Below are 22,874 nucleotides of genomic sequence, written 5' to 3' on the forward strand. Positions count from 1 at the left end.
TGACACGTGTTTTTCAATCAAAAATGTTTCTGGTAGATTTTCACTTTGCAACAAAAATACTTAACATTGGCGATGCATTATGACTTTTGCAAAAGATTTCCTTTTGTTTCATAGCTTAAGCCTTTTTCACCTACACAGTTTTACACAAAAGTGTCAAGGGACTCAACAAGCCATGTGTCCTGTCTGTCATTAGGGCTCCCATGTTCTTTCTAATCGGAAACAGTTTAGAACTGAATTGGAAAGTTCAGAGTTAGTGACAAAATCTCTTGAGAAAAGGAGGATGCCACGTGTGAGCAAAAAACTCATGATCTTCAAATTATTCAACTGACGTGCCAAAAACCTTGACCATGTAGCGTGTTTCAGCTCTTGTAATGTTGATGTTTTGTATTCAAAGCAAAACACTCTTTTTTTTTTTTTTTTTTTTTTTTTTTTACACCTGTCTTGCTGTTTACTGTACTGCTTACACCATGTGGAGAAAGACTTAGTTAGTATTCCTGGTTGACTGGTTCGATTCCTGCTATGGGAGAGACTTTTTTTTGGGGACTAGTGTCCACATTCCAAAGCCAACACGTGCCTTGCAGACAGAATCAGTTTAGGTTGGAACTGCTCTTTGCAGCCAAAAATGCAGACCACCAGGTTTTTTGGATATTTATTTGCACAAAAGCTTATTTGATGTCATATCTCAAACCATTCATATCTCTCACTTTTAATTCCTGGGTGTTAAGGGACTCAACAAGCCTTTATCCCTGTTTGTCATTGGAGCTCCCCTTCCATCAATTGGTGATGTTTTGCTACTGAATGGAAAAGAGCTGTGACTCTCTAGCCAAGATGGTGGCAAAATCAGTTAAGGAAACATGGTACCAGTGCCCCATGTGAGAATCGAACTCATGACCTTCAGATTACGAGACTGACGCGCTACCTGCTGCGCTAACGAGGCAAAATGCACGTAATAATCTGCGGAAGTTGCTTGTGCAAAGCAGTACACCTCTTTTTTTTCATATTGTAAGTGAGCTGGCAGTACATCTTCTCCCATATGGTCTAGCGGTTAGGATTCCTGGTTTTCACCCAGGCGGCCCGAGTTCGACTACTGGTATGGGAACACATCCTTTTCTGCACCGCTGCCAACATTCAAAAACTGACGCGTGTTTTTTAGTCAAACGTATTTCAAGTAGGATTTGTTTTTTTCAGGCAAAAATGCTGAACGCCCGCGTTTTGGCACTTCATTCTGACCCTTCACACAAGATTCAATTTGGATTCGTAGCTCAACTCATTCTCAACCACCCCTTTTTACACTAAAGTGTCAAGGGACTCAACAACTCATGGGTCCGGTAAGTTATTTGGATTCCCATTTCCTTTCTAATGGAAAAAGTTGTAGAATTGAATGGAAAAGTTCTAAGTTGGTGACAAAATCTCTCGAGAAAAGGAGGGAACAGTGCCCCGTGTGAGGCTCGAACTCACGACCTTCAGATTATGAGACTGACGCGCTACCTACTGCGCTAACGAGGCAAGCTGTACCTGCAGATCTGCAGAAGTTTATTGTGCATAGCAGAAAACTTTTTTTTTTCATAATGTCACTGAGACATTAGTGCATCTTTTCCCATATGGTCTAGCGGTTAGGATTCCTGGCTCTCACCCAGGTGGCCTGGGTTCGACTCCCGGTATGGGAATGCATCTTTATCTTAGCTACTGCCACCATTCAAAGACTGACACGTGTTTTTCAATCAAAAATGTTTCTGGTAGATTTTCACTTTGCAACAAAAATACTTAACATTGGCGATGCATTATGACTTTTGCAAAAGATTTCCTTTTGTTTCATAGCTTAAGCCTTTTTCAACTACACAGTTTTACACAAAAGTGTCAAGGGACTCAACAAGCCATGTGTCCTGTCTGTCATTAGGGCTCCCATGTTCTTTCTAATCGGAAACAGTTTAGAACTGAATTGGAAAGTTCAGAGTTAGTGACAAAATCTCTTGAGAAAAGGAGGATGCCACGTGTGAGCAAAAAACTCATGATCTTCAAATTATTCAACTGACGTGCCAAAAACCTTGACCATGTAGCGTGTTTCAGCTCTTGTAATGTTGATGTTTTGTATTCAAAGCAAAACACTCTTTTTTTTTTTTTTTTTTTTTTTTTACACCTGTCTTGCTGTTTACTGTACTGCTTACACCATGTGGAGAAAGACTTAGTTAGTATTCCTGGTTGACTGGTTCGATTCCTGCTATGGGAGAGACTTTTTTTTGGGGACTAGTGTCCACATTCCAAAGCCAACACGTGCCTTGCAGACAGAATCAGTTTAGGTTGGAACTGCTCTTTGCAGCCAAAAATGCAGACCACCAGGTTTTTTGGATATTTATTTGCACAAAAGCTTATTTGATGTCATATCTCAAACCATTCATATCTCTCACTTTTAATTCCTGGGTGTTAAGGGACTCAACAAGCCTTTATCCCTGTTTGTCATTGGAGCTCCCCTTCCATCAATTGGTGATGTTTTGCTACTGAATGGAAAAGAGCTGTGACTCTCTAGCCAAGATGGTGGCAAAATCAGTTAAGGAAACATGGTACCAGTGCCCCATGTGAGAATCGAACTCATGACCTTCAGATTACGAGACTGACGCGCTACCTGCTGCGCTAACGAGGCAAAATGCACGTAATAATCTGCGGAAGTTGCTTGTGCAAAGCAGTACACCTCTTTTTTTTCATATTGTAAGTGAGCTGGCAGTACATCTTCTCCCATATGGTCTAGCGGTTAGGATTCCTGGTTTTCACCCAGGCGGCCCGAGTTCGACTACTGGTATGGGAACGCATCCTTTTCTGCACCGCTGCCAACATTCAAAAACTGACGTGTGTTTTTTAGTCAAACGTATTTCAAGTAGGATTTGTTTTTTTCAGGCAAAAATGCTGAACGCCCGCGTTTTGGCACTTCATTCTGACCCTTCACACAAGATTCAATTTGGATTCGTAGCTCAACTCATTCTCAACCACCCCTTTTTACACTAAAGTGTCAAGGGACTCAACAACTCATGGGTCCGGTAAGTTATTTGGATTCCCATTTCCTTTCTAATGGAAAAAGTTGTAGAATTGAATGGAAAAGTTCTAAGTTGGTGACAAAATCTCTCGAGAAAAGGAGGGAACAGTGCCCCGTGTGAGGCTCGAACTCACGACCTTCAGATTATGAGACTGACGCGCTACCTACTGCGCTAACGAGGCAAGCTGTACCTGCAGATCTGCAGAAGTTTATTGTGCATAGCAGAAAACTTTTTTTTTTCATAATGTCACTGAGACATTAGTGCATCTTTTCCCATATGGTCTAGCGGTTAGGATTCCTGGCTCTCACCCAGGTGGCCTGGGTTCGACTCCCGGTATGGGAATGCATCTTTATCTTAGCTACTGCCACCATTCAAAGACTGACACGTGTTTTTCAATCAAAAATGTTTCTGGTAGATTTTCACTTTGCAACAAAAATACTTAACATTGGCGATGCATTATGACTTTTGCAAAAGATTTCCTTTTGTTTCATAGCTTAAGCCTTTTTCAACTACACAGTTTTACACAAAAGTGTCAAGGGACTCAACAAGCCATGTGTCCTGTCTGTCATTAGGGCTCCCATGTTCTTTCTAATCGGAAACAGTTTAGAACTGAATTGGAAAGTTCAGAGTTAGTGACAAAATCTCTTGAGAAAAGGAGGATGCCACGTGTGAGCAAAAAACTCATGATCTTCAAATTATTCAACTGACGTGCCAAAAACCTTGACCATGTAGCGTGTTTCAGCTCTTGTAATGTTGATGTTTTGTATTCAAAGCAAAACACTCTTTTTTTTTTTTTTTTTTTTTTTTTACACCTGTCTTGCTGTTTACTGTACTGCTTACACCATGTGGAGAAAGACTTAGTTAGTATTCCTGGTTGACTGGTTCGATTCCTGCTATGGGAGAGACTTTTTTTTGGGGACTAGTGTCCACATTCCAAAGCCAACACGTGCCTTGCAGACAGAATCAGTTTAGGTTGGAACTGCTCTTTGCAGCCAAAAATGCAGACCACCAGGTTTTTTGGATATTTATTTGCACAAAAGCTTATTTGATGTCATATCTCAAACCATTCATATCTCTCACTTTTAATTCCTGGGTGTTAAGGGACTCAACAAGCCTTTATCCCTGTTTGTCATTGGAGCTCCCCTTCCATCAATTGGTGATGTTTTGCTACTGAATGGAAAAGAGCTGTGACTCTCTAGCCAAGATGGTGGCAAAATCAGTTAAGGAAACATGGTACCAGTGCCCCATGTGAGAATCGAACTCATGACCTTCAGATTACGAGACTGACGCGCTACCTGCTGCGCTAACGAGGCAAAATGCACGTAATAATCTGCGGAAGTTGCTTGTGCAAAGCAGTACACCTCTTTTTTTTCATATTGTAAGTGAGCTGGCAGTACATCTTCTCCCATATGGTCTAGCGGTTAGGATTCCTGGTTTTCACCCAGGCGGCCCGAGTTCGACTACTGGTATGGGAACACATCCTTTTCTGCACCGCTGCCAACATTCAAAAACTGACGCGTGTTTTTTAGTCAAACGTATTTCAAGTAGGATTTGTTTTTTTCAGGCAAAAATGCTGAACGCCCGCGTTTTGGCACTTCATTCTGACCCTTCACACAAGATTCAATTTGGATTCGTAGCTCAACTCATTCTCAACCACCCCTTTTTACACTAAAGTGTCAAGGGACTCAACAACTCATGGGTCCGGTAAGTTATTTGGATTCCCATTTCCTTTCTAATGGAAAAAGTTGTAGAATTGAATGGAAAAGTTCTAAGTTGGTGACAAAATCTCTCGAGAAAAGGAGGGAACAGTGCCCCGTGTGAGGCTCGAACTCACGACCTTCAGATTATGAGACTGACGCGCTACCTACTGCGCTAACGAGGCAAGCTGTACCTGCAGATCTGCAGAAGTTTATTGTGCATAGCAGAAAACTTTTTTTTTTCATAATGTCACTGAGACATTAGTGCATCTTTTCCCATATGGTCTAGCGGTTAGGATTCCTGGCTCTCACCCAGGTGGCCTGGGTTCGACTCCCGGTATGGGAATGCATCTTTATCTTAGCTACTGCCACCATTCAAAGACTGACACGTGTTTTTCAATCAAAAATGTTTCTGGTAGATTTTCACTTTGCAACAAAAATACTTAACATTGGCGATGCATTATGACTTTTGCAAAAGATTTCCTTTTGTTTCATAGCTTAAGCCTTTTTCAACTACACAGTTTTACACAAAAGTGTCAAGGGACTCAACAAGCCATGTGTCCTGTCTGTCATTAGGGCTCCCATGTTCTTTCTAATCGGAAACAGTTTAGAACTGAATTGGAAAGTTCAGAGTTAGTGACAAAATCTCTTGAGAAAAGGAGGATGCCACGTGTGAGCAAAAAACTCATGATCTTCAAATTATTCAACTGACGTGCCAAAAACCTTGACCATGTAGCGTGTTTCAGCTCTTGTAATGTTGATGTTTTGTATTCAAAGCAAAACACTCTTTTTTTTTTTTTTTTTTTTTTTTTACACCTGTCTTGCTGTTTACTGTACTGCTTACACCATGTGGAGAAAGACTTAGTTAGTATTCCTGGTTGACTGGTTCGATTCCTGCTATGGGAGAGACTTTTTTTTGGGGACTAGTGTCCACATTCCAAAGCCAACACGTGCCTTGCAGACAGAATCAGTTTAGGTTGGAACTGCTCTTTGCAGCCAAAAATGCAGACCACCAGGTTTTTTGGATATTTATTTGCACAAAAGCTTATTTGATGTCATATCTCAAACCATTCATATCTCTCACTTTTAATTCCTGGGTGTTAAGGGACTCAACAAGCCTTTATCCCTGTTTGTCATTGGAGCTCCCCTTCCATCAATTGGTGATGTTTTGCTACTGAATGGAAAAGAGCTGTGACTCTCTAGCCAAGATGGTGGCAAAATCAGTTAAGGAAACATGGTACCAGTGCCCCATGTGAGAATCAAACTCATGACCTTCAGATTACGAGACTGACGCGCTACCTGCTGCGCTAACGAGGCAAAATGCACGTAATAATCTGCGGAAGTTGCTTGTGCAAAGCAGTACACCTCTTTTTTTTCATATTGTAAGTGAGCTGGCAGTACATCTTCTCCCATATGGTCTAGCGGTTAGGATTCCTGGTTTTCACCCAGGCGGCCCGGGTTCGACTACTGGTATGGGAACGCATCCTTTTCTGCACCGCTGCCAACATTCAAAAACTGACGCGTGTTTTTTAGTCAAACGTATTTCAAGTAGGATTTGTTTTTTTCAGGCAAAAATGCTGAACGCCCGCGTTTTGGCACTTCATTCTGACCCTTCACACAAGATTCAATTTGGATTCGTAGCTCAACTCATTCTCAACCACCCCTTTTTACACTAAAGTGTCAAGGACTCAACAACTCATGGGTCCGGTAAGTTATTTGGATTCCCATTTCCTTTCTAATGGAAAAAAGTTGTAGAATTGAATGGAAAAGTTCTAAGTTGGTGACAAAATCTCTCGAGAAAAGGAGGGAACAGTGCCCCGTGTGAGGCTCGAACTCACGACCTTCAGATTATGAGACTGACGCGCTACCTACTGCGCTAACGAGGCAAGCTGTACCTGCAGATCTGCAGAAGTTTATTGTGCATAGCAGAAAACTTTTTTTTTCATAATGTCACTGAGACATTAGTGCATCTTTTCCCATATGGTCTAGCGGTTAGGATTCCTGGCTCTCACCCAGGTGGCCTGGGTTCGACTCCCGGTATGGGAATGCATCTTTATCTTAGCTACTGCCACCATTCAAAGACTGACACGTGTTTTTCAATCAAAAATGTTTCTGGTAGATTTTCACTTTGCAACAAAAATACTTAACATTGGCGATGCATTATGACTTTTGCAAAAGATTTCCTTTTGTTTCATAGCTTAAGCCTTTTTCAACTACACAGTTTTACACAAAAGTGTCAAGGGACTCAACAAGCCATGTGTCCTGTCTGTCATTAGGGCTCCCATGTTCTTTCTAATCGGAAACAGTTTAGAACTGAATTGGAAAGTTCAGAGTTAGTGACAAAATCTCTTGAGAAAAGGAGGATGCCACGTGTGAGCAAAAAACTCATGATCTTCAAATTATTCAACTGACGTGCCAAAAACCTTGACCATGTAGCGTGTTTCAGCTCTTGTAATGTTGATGTTTTGTATTCAAAGCAAAACACTCTTTTTTTTTTTTTTTTTTTTTTTTTTACACCTGTCTTGCTGTTTACTGTACTGCTTACACCATGTGGAGAAAGACTTAGTTAGTATTCCTGGTTGACTGGTTCGATTCCTGCTATGGGAGAGACTTTTTTTTGGGGACTAGTGTCCACATTCCAAAGCCAACACGTGCCTTGCAGACAGAATCAGTTTAGGTTGGAACTGCTCTTTGCAGCCAAAAATGCAGACCACCAGGTTTTTTGGATATTTATTTGCACAAAAGCTTATTTGATGTCATATCTCAAACCATTCATATCTCTCACTTTTAATTCCTGGGTGTTAAGGGACTCAACAAGCCTTTATCCCTGTTTGTCATTGGAGCTCCCCTTCCATCAATTGGTGATGTTTTGCTACTGAATGGAAAAGAGCTGTGACTCTCTAGCCAAGATGGTGGCAAAATCAGTTAAGGAAAACATGGTACCAGTGCCCCATGTGAGAATCGAACTCATGACCTTCAGATTACGAGACTGACGCGCTACCTGCTGCGCTAACGAGGCAAAATGCACGTAATAATCTGCGGAAGTTGCTTGTGCAAAGCAGTACACCTCTTTTTTTCATATTGTAAGTGAGCTGGCAGTACATCTTCTCCCATATGGTCTAGCGGTTAGGATTCCTGGTTTTCACCCAGGCGGCCCGAGTTCGACTACTGGTATGGGAAACATCTTTTTCTGCACCGCTGCCAACATTCAAAAACTGACGCGTGTTTTTTAGTCAAACGTATTTCAAGTAGGATTTGTGTTTTTCAGGCAAAAATGCTGAACGCCCGCGTTTTGGCACTTCATTCTGACCCTTCACACAAGATTCAATTTGGATTCGTAGCTCAACTCATTCTCAACCACCCCTTTTTACACTAAAGTGTCAAGGGACTCAACAACTCATGGGTCCGGTAAGTTATTTGGATTCCCATTTCCTTTCTAATGGAAAAAGTTGTAGAATTGAATGGAAAAGTTCTAAGTTGGTGACAAAATCTCTCGAGAAAAGGAGGGAACAGTGCCCCGTGTGAGGCTCAAATTCACGACCTTCAGATTATGAGACTGACGCGCTACCTACTGCGCTAACGAGGCAAGCTGTACCTGCAGATCTGCAGAAGTTTATTGTGCATAGCAGAAAACTTTTTTTTTTCATAATGTCACTGAGACATTAGTGCATCTTTTCCCATATGGTCTAGCGGTTAGGATTCCTGGCTCTCACCCAGGTGGCCTGGGTTCGACTCCCGGTATGGGAATGCATCTTTATCTTAGCTACTGCCACCATTCAAAGACTGACACGTGTTTTTCAATCAAAAATGTTTCTGGTAGATTTTCACTTTGCAACAAAAATACTTAACATTGGCGATGCATTATGACTTTTGCAAAAGATTTCCTTTTGTTTCATAGCTTAAGCCTTTTTCACCTACACAGTTTTACACAAAAGTGTCAAGGGACTCAACAAGCCATGTGTCCTGTCTGTCATTAGGGCTCCCATGTTCTTTCTAATCGGAAACAGTTTAGAACTGAATTGGAAAGTTCAGAGTTAGTGACAAAATCTCTTGAGAAAAGGAGGATGCCACGTGTGAGCAAAAAACTCATGATCTTCAAATTATTCAACTGACGTGCCAAAAACCTTGACCATGTAGCGTGTTTCAGCTCTTGTAATGTTGATGTTTTGTATTCAAAGCAAAACACTCTTTTTTTTTTTTTTTTTTTTTTTTTTTTACACCTGTCTTGCTGTTTACTGTACTGCTTACACCATGTGGAGAAAGACTTAGTTAGTATTCCTGGTTGACTGGTTCGATTCCTGCTATGGGAGAGACTTTTTTTTGGGGACTAGTGTCCACATTCCAAAGCCAACACGTGCCTTGCAGACAGAATCAGTTTAGGTTGGAACTGCTCTTTGCAGCCAAAAATGCAGACCACCAGGTTTTTTGGATATTTATTTGCACAAAAGCTTATTTGATGTCATATCTCAAACCATTCATATCTCTCACTTTTAATTCCTGGGTGTTAAGGGACTCAACAAGCTTTATCCCTGTTTGTCATTGGAGCTCCCCTTCCTTCAATTGGTGATGTTTTGCTACTGAATGGAAAAGAGCTGTGACTCTCTAGCCAAGATGGTGGCAAAATCAGTTAAGGAAACATGGTACCAGTGCCCCATGTGAGAATCGAACTCATGACCTTCAGATATTACGAGACTGACGCGCTACCTGCTGCGCTAACGAGGCAAAATGCACGTAATAATCTGCGGAAGTTGCTTGTGCAAAGCAGTACACCTCTTTTTTTTCATATTGTAAGTGAGCTGGCAGTACATCTTCTCCCATATGGTCTAGCGGTTAGGATTCCTGGTTTTCACCCAGGCGGCCCGAGTTCGACTACTGGTATGGGAACACATCCTTTTCTGCACCGCTGCCAACATTCAAAAACTGACGCGTGTTTTTTAGTCAAACGTATTTCAAGTAGGATTTGTTTTTTTCAGGCAAAAATGCTGAACGCCCGCGTTTTGGCACTTCATTCTGACCCTTCACACAAGATTCAATTTGGATTCGTAGCTCAACTCATTCTCAACCACCCCTTTTTACACTAAAGTGTCAAGGGACTCAACAACTCATGGGTCCGGTAAGTTATTTGGATTCCCATTTCCTTTCTAATGGAAAAAGTTGTAGAATTGAATGGAAAAGTTCTAAGTTGGTGACAAAATCTCTCGAGAAAAGGAGGGAACAGTGCCCCGTGTGAGGCTCGAACTCACGACCTTCAGATTATGAGACTGACGCGCTACCTACTGCGCTAACGAGGCAAGCTGTACCTGCAGATCTGCAGAAGTTTATTGTGCATAGCAGAAAACTTTTTTTTTTCATAATGTCACTGAGACATTAGTGCATCTTTTCCCATATGGTCTAGCGGTTAGGATTCCTGGCTCTCACCCAGGTGGCCTGGGTTCGACTCCCGGTATGGGAATGCATCTTTATCTTAGCTACTGCCACCATTCAAAGACTGACACGTGTTTTTCAATCAAAAATGTTTCTGGTAGATTTTCACTTTGCAACAAAAATACTTAACATTGGCGATGCATTATGACTTTTGCAAAAGATTTCCTTTTGTTTCATAGCTTAAGCCTTTTTCACCTACACAGTTTTACACAAAAGTGTCAAGGGACTCAACAAGCCATGTGTCCTGTCTGTCATTAGGGCTCCCATGTTCTTTCTAATCGGAAACAGTTTAGAACTGAATTGGAAAGTTCAGAGTTAGTGACAAAATCTCTTGAGAAAAGGAGGATGCCACGTGTGAGCAAAAAACTCATGATCTTCAAATTATTCAACTGACGTGCCAAAAACCTTGACCATGTAGCGTGTTTCAGCTCTTGTAATGTTGATGTTTTGTATTCAAAGCAAAACACTCTTTTTTTTTTTTTTTTTTTTTTTTTTTTACACCTGTCTTGCTGTTTACTGTACTGCTTACACCATGTGGAGAAAGACTTAGTTAGTATTCCTGGTTGACTGGTTCGATTCCTGCTATGGGAGAGACTTTTTTTTGGGGACTAGTGTCCACATTCCAAAGCCAACACGTGCCTTGCAGACAGAATCAGTTTAGGTTGGAACTGCTCTTTGCAGCCAAAAATGCAGACCACCAGGTTTTTTGGATATTTATTTGCACAAAAGCTTATTTGATGTCATATCTCAAACCATTCATATCTCTCACTTTTAATTCCTGGGTGTTAAGGGACTCAACAAGCCTTTATCCCTGTTTGTCATTGGAGCTCCCCTTCCATCAATTGGTGATGTTTTGCTACTGAATGGAAAAGAGCTGTGACTCTCTAGCCAAGATGGTGGCAAAATCAGTTAAGGAAACATGGTACCAGTGCCCCATGTGAGAATCGAACTCATGACCTTCAGATTACGAGACTGACGCGCTACCTGCTGCGCTAACGAGGCAAAATGCACGTAATAATCTGCGGAAGTTGCTTGTGCAAAGCAGTACACCTCTTTTTTTTCATATTGTAAGTGAGCTGGCAGTACATCTTCTCCCATATGGTCTAGCGGTTAGGATTCCTGGTTTTCACCCAGGCGGCCCGAGTTCGACTACTGGTATGGGAACACATCCTTTTCTGCACCGCTGCCAACATTCAAAAACTGACGCGTGTTTTTTAGTCAAACGTATTTCAAGTAGGATTTGTTTTTTTCAGGCAAAAATGCTGAACGCCCGCGTTTTGGCACTTCATTCTGACCCTTCACACAAGATTCAATTTGGATTCGTAGCTCAACTCATTCTCAACCACCCCTTTTTACACTAAAGTGTCAAGGGACTCAACAACTCATGGGTCCGGTAAGTTATTTGGATTCCCATTTCCTTTCTAATGGAAAAAGTTGTAGAATTGAATGGAAAAGTTCTAAGTTGGTGACAAAATCTCTCGAGAAAAGGAGGGAACAGTGCCCCGTGTGAGGCTCGAACTCACGACCTTCAGATTATGAGACTGACGCGCTACCTACTGCGCTAACGAGGCAAGCTGTACCTGCAGATCTGCAGAAGTTTATTGTGCATAGCAGAAAACTTTTTTTTTTCATAATGTCACTGAGACATTAGTGCATCTTTTCCCATATGGTCTAGCGGTTAGGATTCCTGGCTCTCACCCAGGTGGCCTGGGTTCGACTCCCGGTATGGGAATGCATCTTTATCTTAGCTACTGCCACCATTCAAAGACTGACACGTGTTTTTCAATCAAAAATGTTTCTGGTAGATTTTCACTTTGCAACAAAAATACTTAACATTGGCGATGCATTATGACTTTTGCAAAAGATTTCCTTTTGTTTCATAGCTTAAGCCTTTTTCAACTACACAGTTTTACACAAAAGTGTCAAGGGACTCAACAAGCCATGTGTCCTGTCTGTCATTAGGGCTCCCATGTTCTTTCTAATCGGAAACAGTTTAGAACTGAATTGGAAAGTTCAGAGTTAGTGACAAAATCTCTTGAGAAAAGGAGGATGCCACGTGTGAGCAAAAAACTCATGATCTTCAAATTATTCAACTGACGTGCCAAAAACCTTGACCATGTAGCGTGTTTCAGCTCTTGTAATGTTGATGTTTTGTATTCAAAGCAAAACACTCTTTTTTTTTTTTTTTTTTTTTTTTTACACCTGTCTTGCTGTTTACTGTACTGCTTACACCATGTGGAGAAAGACTTAGTTAGTATTCCTGGTTGACTGGTTCGATTCCTGCTATGGGAGAGACTTTTTTTTGGGGACTAGTGTCCACATTCCAAAGCCAACACGTGCCTTGCAGACAGAATCAGTTTAGGTTGGAACTGCTCTTTGCAGCCAAAAATGCAGACCACCAGGTTTTTTGGATATTTATTTGCACAAAAGCTTATTTGATGTCATATCTCAAACCATTCATATCTCTCACTTTTAATTCCTGGGTGTTAAGGGACTCAACAAGCCTTTATCCCTGTTTGTCATTGGAGCTCCCCTTCCATCAATTGGTGATGTTTTGCTACTGAATGGAAAAGAGCTGTGACTCTCTAGCCAAGATGGTGGCAAAATCAGTTAAGGAAACATGGTACCAGTGCCCCATGTGAGAATCGAACTCATGACCTTCAGATTACGAGACTGACGCGCTACCTGCTGCGCTAACGAGGCAAAATGCACGTAATAATCTGCGGAAGTTGCTTGTGCAAAGCAGTACACCTCTTTTTTTTCATATTGTAAGTGAGCTGGCAGTACATCTTCTCCCATATGGTCTAGCGGTTAGGATTCCTGGTTTTCACCCAGGCGGCCCGAGTTCGACTACTGGTATGGGAACGCATCCTTTTCTGCACCGCTGCCAACATTCAAAAACTGACGTGTGTTTTTTAGTCAAACGTATTTCAAGTAGGATTTGTTTTTTTCAGGCAAAAATGCTGAACGCCCGCGTTTTGGCACTTCATTCTGACCCTTCACACAAGATTCAATTTGGATTCGTAGCTCAACTCATTCTCAACCACCCCTTTTTACACTAAAGTGTCAAGGGACTCAACAACTCATGGGTCCGGTAAGTTATTTGGATTCCCATTTCCTTTCTAATGGAAAAAGTTGTAGAATTGAATGGAAAAGTTCTAAGTTGGTGACAAAATCTCTCGAGAAAAGGAGGGAACAGTGCCCCGTGTGAGGCTCGAACTCACGACCTTCAGATTATGAGACTGACGCGCTACCTACTGCGCTAACGAGGCAAGCTGTACCTGCAGATCTGCAGAAGTTTATTGTGCATAGCAGAAAACTTTTTTTTTTCATAATGTCACTGAGACATTAGTGCATCTTTTCCCATATGGTCTAGCGGTTAGGATTCCTGGCTCTCACCCAGGTGGCCTGGGTTCGACTCCCGGTATGGGAATGCATCTTTATCTTAGCTACTGCCACCATTCAAAGACTGACACGTGTTTTTCAATCAAAAATGTTTCTGGTAGATTTTCACTTTGCAACAAAAATACTTAACATTGGCGATGCATTATGACTTTTGCAAAAGATTTCCTTTTGTTTCATAGCTTAAGCCTTTTTCAACTACACAGTTTTACACAAAAGTGTCAAGGGACTCAACAAGCCATGTGTCCTGTCTGTCATTAGGGCTCCCATGTTCTTTCTAATCGGAAACAGTTTAGAACTGAATTGGAAAGTTCAGAGTTAGTGACAAAATCTCTTGAGAAAAGGAGGATGCCACGTGTGAGCAAAAAACTCATGATCTTCAAATTATTCAACTGACGTGCCAAAAACCTTGACCATGTAGCGTGTTTCAGCTCTTGTAATGTTGATGTTTTGTATTCAAAGCAAAACACTCTTTTTTTTTTTTTTTTTTTTTTTTTACACCTGTCTTGCTGTTTACTGTACTGCTTACACCATGTGGAGAAAGACTTAGTTAGTATTCCTGGTTGACTGGTTCGATTCCTGCTATGGGAGAGACTTTTTTTTGGGGACTAGTGTCCACATTCCAAAGCCAACACGTGCCTTGCAGACAGAATCAGTTTAGGTTGGAACTGCTCTTTGCAGCCAAAAATGCAGACCACCAGGTTTTTTGGATATTTATTTGCACAAAAGCTTATTTGATGTCATATCTCAAACCATTCATATCTCTCACTTTTAATTCCTGGGTGTTAAGGGACTCAACAAGCCTTTATCCCTGTTTGTCATTGGAGCTCCCCTTCCATCAATTGGTGATGTTTTGCTACTGAATGGAAAAGAGCTGTGACTCTCTAGCCAAGATGGTGGCAAAATCAGTTAAGGAAACATGGTACCAGTGCCCCATGTGAGAATCGAACTCATGACCTTCAGATTACGAGACTGACGCGCTACCTGCTGCGCTAACGAGGCAAAATGCACGTAATAATCTGCGGAAGTTGCTTGTGCAAAGCAGTACACCTCTTTTTTTTCATATTGTAAGTGAGCTGGCAGTACATCTTCTCCCATATGGTCTAGCGGTTAGGATTCCTGGTTTTCACCCAGGCGGCCCGAGTTCGACTACTGGTATGGGAACACATCCTTTTCTGCACCGCTGCCAACATTCAAAAACTGACGCGTGTTTTTTAGTCAAACGTATTTCAAGTAGGATTTGTTTTTTTCAGGCAAAAATGCTGAACGCCCGCGTTTTGGCACTTCATTCTGACCCTTCACACAAGATTCAATTTGGATTCGTAGCTCAACTCATTCTCAACCACCCCTTTTTACACTAAAGTGTCAAGGGACTCAACAACTCATGGGTCCGGTAAGTTATTTGGATTCCCATTTCCTTTCTAATGGAAAAAGTTGTAGAATTGAATGGAAAAGTTCTAAGTTGGTGACAAAATCTCTCGAGAAAAGGAGGGAACAGTGCCCCGTGTGAGGCTCGAACTCACGACCTTCAGATTATGAGACTGACGCGCTACCTACTGCGCTAACGAGGCAAGCTGTACCTGCAGATCTGCAGAAGTTTATTGTGCATAGCAGAAAACTTTTTTTTTTCATAATGTCACTGAGACATTAGTGCATCTTTTCCCATATGGTCTAGCGGTTAGGATTCCTGGCTCTCACCCAGGTGGCCTGGGTTCGACTCCCGGTATGGGAATGCATCTTTATCTTAGCTACTGCCACCATTCAAAGACTGACACGTGTTTTTCAATCAAAAATGTTTCTGGTAGATTTTCACTTTGCAACAAAAATACTTAACATTGGCGATGCATTATGACTTTTGCAAAAGATTTCCTTTTGTTTCATAGCTTAAGCCTTTTTCAACTACACAGTTTTACACAAAAGTGTCAAGGGACTCAACAAGCCATGTGTCCTGTCTGTCATTAGGGCTCCCATGTTCTTTCTAATCGGAAACAGTTTAGAACTGAATTGGAAAGTTCAGAGTTAGTGACAAAATCTCTTGAGAAAAGGAGGATGCCACGTGTGAGCAAAAAACTCATGATCTTCAAATTATTCAACTGACGTGCCAAAAACCTTGACCATGTAGCGTGTTTCAGCTCTTGTAATGTTGATGTTTTGTATTCAAAGCAAAACACTCTTTTTTTTTTTTTTTTTTTTTTTTTACACCTGTCTTGCTGTTTACTGTACTGCTTACACCATGTGGAGAAAGACTTAGTTAGTATTCCTGGTTGACTGGTTCGATTCCTGCTATGGGAGAGACTTTTTTTTGGGGACTAGTGTCCACATTCCAAAGCCAACACGTGCCTTGCAGACAGAATCAGTTTAGGTTGGAACTGCTCTTTGCAGCCAAAAATGCAGACCACCAGGTTTTTTGGATATTTATTTGCACAAAAGCTTATTTGATGTCATATCTCAAACCATTCATATCTCTCACTTTTAATTCCTGGGTGTTAAGGGACTCAACAAGCCTTTATCCCTGTTTGTCATTGGAGCTCCCCTTCCATCAATTGGTGATGTTTTGCTACTGAATGGAAAAGAGCTGTGACTCTCTAGCCAAGATGGTGGCAAAATCAGTTAAGGAAACATGGTACCAGTGCCCCATGTGAGAATCGAACTCATGACCTTCAGATTACGAGACTGACGCGCTACCTGCTGCGCTAACGAGGCAAAATGCACGTAATAATCTGCGGAAGTTGCTTGTGCAAAGCAGTACACCTCTTTTTTTTCATATTGTAAGTGAGCTGGCAGTACATCTTCTCCCATATGGTCTAGCGGTTAGGATTCCTGGTTTTCACCCAGGCGGCCCGAGTTCGACTACTGGTATGGGAACGCATCCTTTTCTGCACCGCTGCCAACATTCAAAAACTGACGTGTGTTTTTTAGTCAAACGTATTTCAAGTAGGATTTGTTTTTTTCAGGCAAAAATGCTGAACGCCCGCGTTTTGGCACTTCATTCTGACCCTTCACACAAGATTCAATTTGGATTCGTAGCTCAACTCATTCTCAACCACCCCTTTTTACACTAAAGTGTCAAGGGACTCAACAACTCATGGGTCCGGTAAGTTATTTGGATTCCCATTTCCTTTCTAATGGAAAAAGTTGTAGAATTGAATGGAAAAGTTCTAAGTTGGTGACAAAATCTCTCGAGAAAAGGAGGGAACAGTGCCCCGTGTGAGGCTCGAACTCACGACCTTCAGATTATGAGACTGACGCGCTACCTACTGCGCTAACGAGGCAAGCTGTACCTGCAGATCTGCAGAAGTTTATTGTGCATAGCAGAAAACTTTTTTTTTTCATAATGTCACTGAGACATTAGTGCATCTTTTCCCATATGGTCTAGCGGTTAGGATTCCTGGCTCTCACCCAGGTGGCCTGGGTTCGACTCCCGGTATGGGAATGCATCTTTATCTTAGCTACTGCCACCATTCAAAGACTGACACGTGTTTTTCAATCAAAAATGTTTCTGGTAGATTTTCACTTTGCAACAAAAATACTTAACATTGGCGATGCATTATGACTTTTGCAAAAGATTTCCTTTTGTTTCATAGCTTAAGCCTTTTTCAACTACACAGTTTTACACAAAAGTGTCAAGGGACTCAACAAGCCATGTGTCCTGTCTGTCATTAGGGCTCCCATGTTCTTTCTAATCGGAAACAGTTTAGAACTGAATTGGAAAGTTCAGAGTTAGTGACAAAATCTCTTGAGAAAAGGAGGATGCCACGTGTGAGCAAAAAACTCATGATCTTCAAATTATTCAACTGACGTGCCAAAAACCTTGACCATGTAGCGTGTTTCAGCTCTTGTAATGTTGATGTTTTGTATTCAAAGCAAAACACTCTTTTTTTTTTTTTTTTTTTTTTTTACACCTGTCTTGCTGTTTACTGTACTGCTTACACCATGTGGAGAAAGACTTAGTTAGTATTCCTGGTTGACTGGTTCGATTCCTGCTATGGGAGAGACTTTTTTTTGGGGACTAGTGTCCACATTCCAAAGCCAACACGTGCCTTGCAGACAGAATCAGTTTAGGTTGGAACTGCTCTTTGCAGCCAAAAATGCAGACCACCAGGTTTTTTGGATATTTATTTGCACAAAAGCTTATTTGATGTCATATCTCAAACCATTCATATCTCTCACTTTTAATTCCTGGGTGTTAAGGGACTCAACAAGCCTTTATCCCTGTTTGTCATTGGAGCTCCCCTTCCATCAATTGGTGATGTTTTGCTACTGAATGGAAAAGAGCTGTGACTCTCTAGCCAAGATGGTGGCAAAATCAGTTAAGGAAACATGGTACCAGTGCCCCATGTGAGAATCGAACTCATGACCTTCAGATTACGAGACTGACGCGCTACCTGCTGCGCTAACGAGGCAAAATGCACGTAATAATCTGCGGAAGTTGCTTGTGCAAAGCAGTACACCTCTTTTTTTTCATATTGTAAGTGAGCTGGCAGTACATCTTCTCCCATATGGTCTAGCGGTTAGGATTCCTGGTTTTCACCCAGGCGGCCCGAGTTCGACTACTGGTATGGGAACGCATCCTTTTCTGCACCGCTGCCAACATTCAAAAACTGACGTGTGTTTTTTAGTCAAACGTATTTCAAGTAGGATTTGTTTTTTTCAGGCAAAAATGCTGAACGCCCGCGTTTTGGCACTTCATTCTGACCCTTCACACAAGATTCAATTTGGATTCGTAGCTCAACTCATTCTCAACCACCCCTTTTTACACTAAAGTGTCAAGGGACTCAACAACTCATGGGTCCGGTAAGTTATTTGGATTCCCATTTCCTTTCTAATGGAAAAAGTTGTAGAATTGAATGGAAAAGTTCTAAGTTGGTGACAAAATCTCTCGAGAAAAGGAGGGAACAGTGCCCCGTGTGAGGCTCGAACTCACGACCTTCAGATTATGAGACTGACGCGCTACCTACTGCGCTAACGAGGCAAGCTGTACCTGCAGATCTGCAGAAGTTTATTGTGCATAGCAGAAAACTTTTTTTTTTCATAATGTCACTGAGACATTAGTGCATCTTTTCCCATATGGTCTAGCGGTTAGGATTCCTGGCTCTCACCCAGGTGGCCTGGGTTCGACTCCCGGTATGGGAATGCATCTTTATCTTAGCTACTGCCACCATTCAAAGACTGACACGTGTTTTTCAATCAAAAATGTTTCTGGTAGATTTTCACTTTGCAACAAAAATACTTAACATTGGCGATGCATTATGACTTTTGCAAAAGATTTCCTTTTGTTACATAGCTTAAGCCTTTTTCAACTACACAGTTTTACACAAAAGTGTCAAGGGACTCAACAAGCCATGTGTCCTGTCTGTCATTAGGGCTCCCATGTTCTTTCTAATCGGAAACAGTTTAGAACTGAATTGGAAAGTTCAGAGTTAGTGACAAAATCTCTTGAGAAAAGGAGGATGCCACGTGTGAGCAAAAAACTCATGATCTTCAAATTATTCAACTGACGTGCCAAAAACCTTGACCATGTAGCGTGTTTCAGCTCTTGTAATGTTGATGTTTTGTATTCAAAGCAAAACACTCTTTTTTTTTTTTTTTTTTTTTTTTTACACCTGTCTTGCTGTTTACTGTACTGCTTACACCATGTGGAGAAAGACTTAGTTAGTATTCCTGGTTGACTGGTTCGATTCCTGCTATGGGAGAGACTTTTTTTTGGGGACTAGTGTCCACATTCCAAAGCCAACACGTGCCTTGCAGACAGAATCAGTTTAGGTTGGAACTGCTCTTTGCAGCCAAAAATGCAGACCACCAGGTTTTTTGGATATTTATTTGCACAAAAGCTTATTTGATGTCATATCTCAAACCATTCATATCTCTCACTTTTAATTCCTGGGTGTTAAGGGACTCAACAAGCCTTTATCCCTGTTTGTCATTGGAGCTCCCCTTCCATCAATTGGTGATGTTTTGCTACTGAATGGAAAAGAGCTGTGACTCTCTAGCCAAGATGGTGGCAAAATCAGTTAAGGAAACATGGTACCAGTGCCCCATGTGAGAATCGAACTCATGACCTTCAGATTACGAGACTGACGCGCTACCTGCTGCGCTAACGAGGCAAAATGCACGTAATAATCTGCGGAAGTTGCTTGTGCAAAGCAGTACACCTCTTTTTTTTCATATTGTAAGTGAGCTGGCAGTACATCTTCTCCCATATGGTCTAGCGGTTAGGATTCCTGGTTTTCACCCAGGCGGCCCGAGTTCGACTACTGGTATGGGAACGCATCCTTTTCTGCACCGCTGCCAACATTCAAAAACTGACGTGTGTTTTTTAGTCAAACGTATTTCAAGTAGGATTTGTTTTTTTCAGGCAAAAATGCTGAACGCCCGCGTTTTGGCACTTCATTCTGACCCTTCACACAAGATTCAATTTGGATTCGTAGCTCAACTCATTCTCAACCACCCCTTTTTACACTAAAGTGTCAAGGGACTCAACAACTCATGGGTCCGGTAAGTTATTTGGATTCCCATTTCCTTTCTAATGGAAAAAGTTGTAGAATTGAATGGAAAAGTTCTAAGTTGGTGACAAAATCTCTCGAGAAAAGGAGGGAACAGTGCCCCGTGTGAGGCTCGAACTCACGACCTTCAGATTATGAGACTGACGCGCTACCTACTGCGCTAACGAGGCAAGCTGTACCTGCAGATCTGCAGAAGTTTATTGTGCATAGCAGAAAACTTTTTTTTTTCATAATGTCACTGAGACATTAGTGCATCTTTTCCCATATGGTCTAGCGGTTAGGATTCCTGGCTCTCACCCAGGTGGCCTGGGTTCGACTCCCGGTATGGGAATGCATCTTTATCTTAGCTACTGCCACCATTCAAAGACTGACACGTGTTTTTCAATCAAAAATGTTTCTGGTAGATTTTCACTTTGCAACAAAAATACTTAACATTGGCGATGCATTATGACTTTTGCAAAAGATTTCCTTTTGTTTCATAGCTTAAGCCTTTTTCAACTACACAGTTTTACACAAAAGTGTCAAGGGACTCAACAAGCCATGTGTCCTGTCTGTCATTAGGGCTCCCATGTTCTTTCTAATCGGAAACAGTTTAGAACTGAATTGGAAAGTTCAGAGTTAGTGACAAAATCTCTTGAGAAAAGGAGGATGCCACGTGTGAGCAAAAAACTCATGATCTTCAAATTATTCAACTGACGTGCCAAAAACCTTGACCATGTAGCGTGTTTCAGCTCTTGTAATGTTGATGTTTTGTATTCAAAGCAAAACACTCTTTTTTTTTTTTTTTTTTTTTTTTTACACCTGTCTTGCTGTTTACTGTACTGCTTACACCATGTGGAGAAAGACTTAGTTAGTATTCCTGGTTGACTGGTTCGATTCCTGCTATGGGAGAGACTTTTTTTTGGGGACTAGTGTCCACATTCCAAAGCCAACACGTGCCTTGCAGACAGAATCAGTTTAGGTTGGAACTGCTCTTTGCAGCCAAAAATGCAGACCACCAGGTTTTTTGGATATTTATTTGCACAAAAGCTTATTTGATGTCATATCTCAAACCATTCATATCTCTCACTTTTAATTCCTGGGTGTTAAGGGACTCAACAAGCCTTTATCCCTGTTTGTCATTGGAGCTCCCCTTCCATCAATTGGTGATGTTTTGCTACTGAATGGAAAAGAGCTGTGACTCTCTAGCCAAGATGGTGGCAAAATCAGTTAAGGAAACATGGTACCAGTGCCCCATGTGAGAATCGAACTCATGACCTTCAGATTACGAGACTGACGCGCTACCTGCTGCGCTAACGAGGCAAAATGCACGTAATAATCTGCGGAAGTTGCTTGTGCAAAGCAGTACACCTCTTTTTTTTCATATTGTAAGTGAGCTGGCAGTACATCTTCTCCCATATGGTCTAGCGGTTAGGATTCCTGGTTTTCACCCAGGCGGCCCGAGTTCGACTACTGGTATGGGAACGCATCCTTTTCTGCACCGCTGCCAACATTCAAAAACTGACGTGTGTTTTTTAGTCAAACGTATTTCAAGTAGGATTTGTTTTTTTCAGGCAAAAATGCTGAACGCCCGCGTTTTGGCACTTCATTCTGACCCTTCACACAAGATTCAATTTGGATTCGTAGCTCAACTCATTCTCAACCACCCCTTTTTACACTAAAGTGTCAAGGGACTCAACAACTCATGGGTCCGGTAAGTTATTTGGATTCCCATTTCCTTTCTAATGGAAAAAGTTGTAGAATTGAATGGAAAAGTTCTAAGTTGGTGACAAAATCTCTCGAGAAAAGGAGGGAACAGTGCCCCGTGTGAGGCTCGAACTCACGACCTTCAGATTATGAGACTGACGCGCTACCTACTGCGCTAACGAGGCAAGCTGTACCTGCAGATCTGCAGAAGTTTATTGTGCATAGCAGAAAACTTTTTTTTTTCATAATGTCACTGAGACATTAGTGCATCTTTTCCCATATGGTCTAGCGGTTAGGATTCCTGGCTCTCACCCAGGTGGCCTGGGTTCGACTCCCGGTATGGGAATGCATCTTTATCTTAGCTACTGCCACCATTCAAAGACTGACACGTGTTTTTCAATCAAAAATGTTTCTGGTAGATTTTCACTTTGCAACAAAAATACTTAACATTGGCGATGCATTATGACTTTTGCAAAAGATTTCCTTTTGTTACATAGCTTAAGCCTTTTTCAACTACACAGTTTTACACAAAAGTGTCAAGGGACTCAACAAGCCATGTGTCCTGTCTGTCATTAGGGCTCCCATGTTCTTTCTAATCGGAAACAGTTTAGAACTGAATTGGAAAGTTCAGAGTTAGTGACAAAATCTCTTGAGAAAAGGAGGATGCCACGTGTGAGCAAAAAACTCATGATCTTCAAATTATTCAACTGACGTGCCAAAAACCTTGACCATGTAGCGTGTTTCAGCTCTTGTAATGTTGATGTTTTGTATTCAAAGCAAAACACTCTTTTTTTTTTTTTTTTTTTTTTTTTACACCTGTCTTGCTGTTTACTGTACTGCTTACACCATGTGGAGAAAGACTTAGTTAGTATTCCTGGTTGACTGGTTCGATTCCTGCTATGGGAGAGACTTTTTTTTGGGGACTAGTGTCCACATTCCAAAGCCAACACGTGCCTTGCAGACAGAATCAGTTTAGGTTGGAACTGCTCTTTGCAGCCAAAAATGCAGACCACCAGGTTTTTTGGATATTTATTTGCACAAAAGCTTATTTGATGTCATATCTCAAACCATTCATATCTCTCACTTTTAATTCCTGGGTGTTAAGGGACTCAACAAGCCTTTATCCCTGTTTGTCA

The 22,874-nt window shown here is 41.5% G+C and overlaps 12 non-coding genes across 12 annotated transcripts; all 12 read right to left on the minus strand.

Moving 5' to 3' along the window:
• Positions 1-1,433: 1,433 nt before the first annotated feature.
• TRNAM-CAU (transfer RNA methionine (anticodon CAU)) lies at positions 1,434-1,506 on the minus strand. Its single transcript has one exon. It is a non-coding gene; the product is annotated as a tRNA-Met (tRNA).
• A 1,628-nt stretch (positions 1,507-3,134) lies between these two features.
• TRNAM-CAU (transfer RNA methionine (anticodon CAU)) lies at positions 3,135-3,207 on the minus strand. The gene has a single exon. It is a non-coding gene; the product is annotated as a tRNA-Met (tRNA).
• Positions 3,208-4,835: 1,628 nt separating this feature from the next.
• On the minus strand, positions 4,836-4,908 carry TRNAM-CAU (transfer RNA methionine (anticodon CAU)). Its single transcript has one exon. It is a non-coding gene; the product is annotated as a tRNA-Met (tRNA).
• Positions 4,909-6,536: 1,628 nt separating this feature from the next.
• TRNAM-CAU (transfer RNA methionine (anticodon CAU)) lies at positions 6,537-6,609 on the minus strand. Its single transcript has one exon. It is a non-coding gene; the product is annotated as a tRNA-Met (tRNA).
• A 3,332-nt stretch (positions 6,610-9,941) lies between these two features.
• On the minus strand, positions 9,942-10,014 carry TRNAM-CAU (transfer RNA methionine (anticodon CAU)). Its single transcript has one exon. It is a non-coding gene; the product is annotated as a tRNA-Met (tRNA).
• Positions 10,015-11,645: 1,631 nt separating this feature from the next.
• Positions 11,646-11,718, minus strand: TRNAM-CAU (transfer RNA methionine (anticodon CAU)). The gene has a single exon. It is a non-coding gene; the product is annotated as a tRNA-Met (tRNA).
• Positions 11,719-13,346: 1,628 nt separating this feature from the next.
• TRNAM-CAU (transfer RNA methionine (anticodon CAU)) lies at positions 13,347-13,419 on the minus strand. Its single transcript has one exon. It is a non-coding gene; the product is annotated as a tRNA-Met (tRNA).
• Positions 13,420-15,047: 1,628 nt separating this feature from the next.
• Positions 15,048-15,120, minus strand: TRNAM-CAU (transfer RNA methionine (anticodon CAU)). The gene has a single exon. It is a non-coding gene; the product is annotated as a tRNA-Met (tRNA).
• Positions 15,121-16,748: 1,628 nt separating this feature from the next.
• TRNAM-CAU (transfer RNA methionine (anticodon CAU)) lies at positions 16,749-16,821 on the minus strand. The gene has a single exon. It is a non-coding gene; the product is annotated as a tRNA-Met (tRNA).
• Positions 16,822-18,448: 1,627 nt separating this feature from the next.
• Positions 18,449-18,521, minus strand: TRNAM-CAU (transfer RNA methionine (anticodon CAU)). The gene has a single exon. It is a non-coding gene; the product is annotated as a tRNA-Met (tRNA).
• Positions 18,522-20,149: 1,628 nt separating this feature from the next.
• Positions 20,150-20,222, minus strand: TRNAM-CAU (transfer RNA methionine (anticodon CAU)). The gene has a single exon. It is a non-coding gene; the product is annotated as a tRNA-Met (tRNA).
• Positions 20,223-21,850: 1,628 nt separating this feature from the next.
• Positions 21,851-21,923, minus strand: TRNAM-CAU (transfer RNA methionine (anticodon CAU)). The gene has a single exon. It is a non-coding gene; the product is annotated as a tRNA-Met (tRNA).
• Between the last annotated feature and the right edge of the window lie 951 nt (positions 21,924-22,874).

Source organism: Phyllobates terribilis, unplaced genomic scaffold, assembly GCF_046119375.1.
Source record: "Phyllobates terribilis strain yellow unplaced genomic scaffold, ASM4611937v1 Scaffold_11__3_contigs__length_659146591, whole genome shotgun sequence".
NCBI lineage: Eukaryota > Metazoa > Chordata > Amphibia > Anura > Dendrobatidae > Phyllobates > Phyllobates terribilis.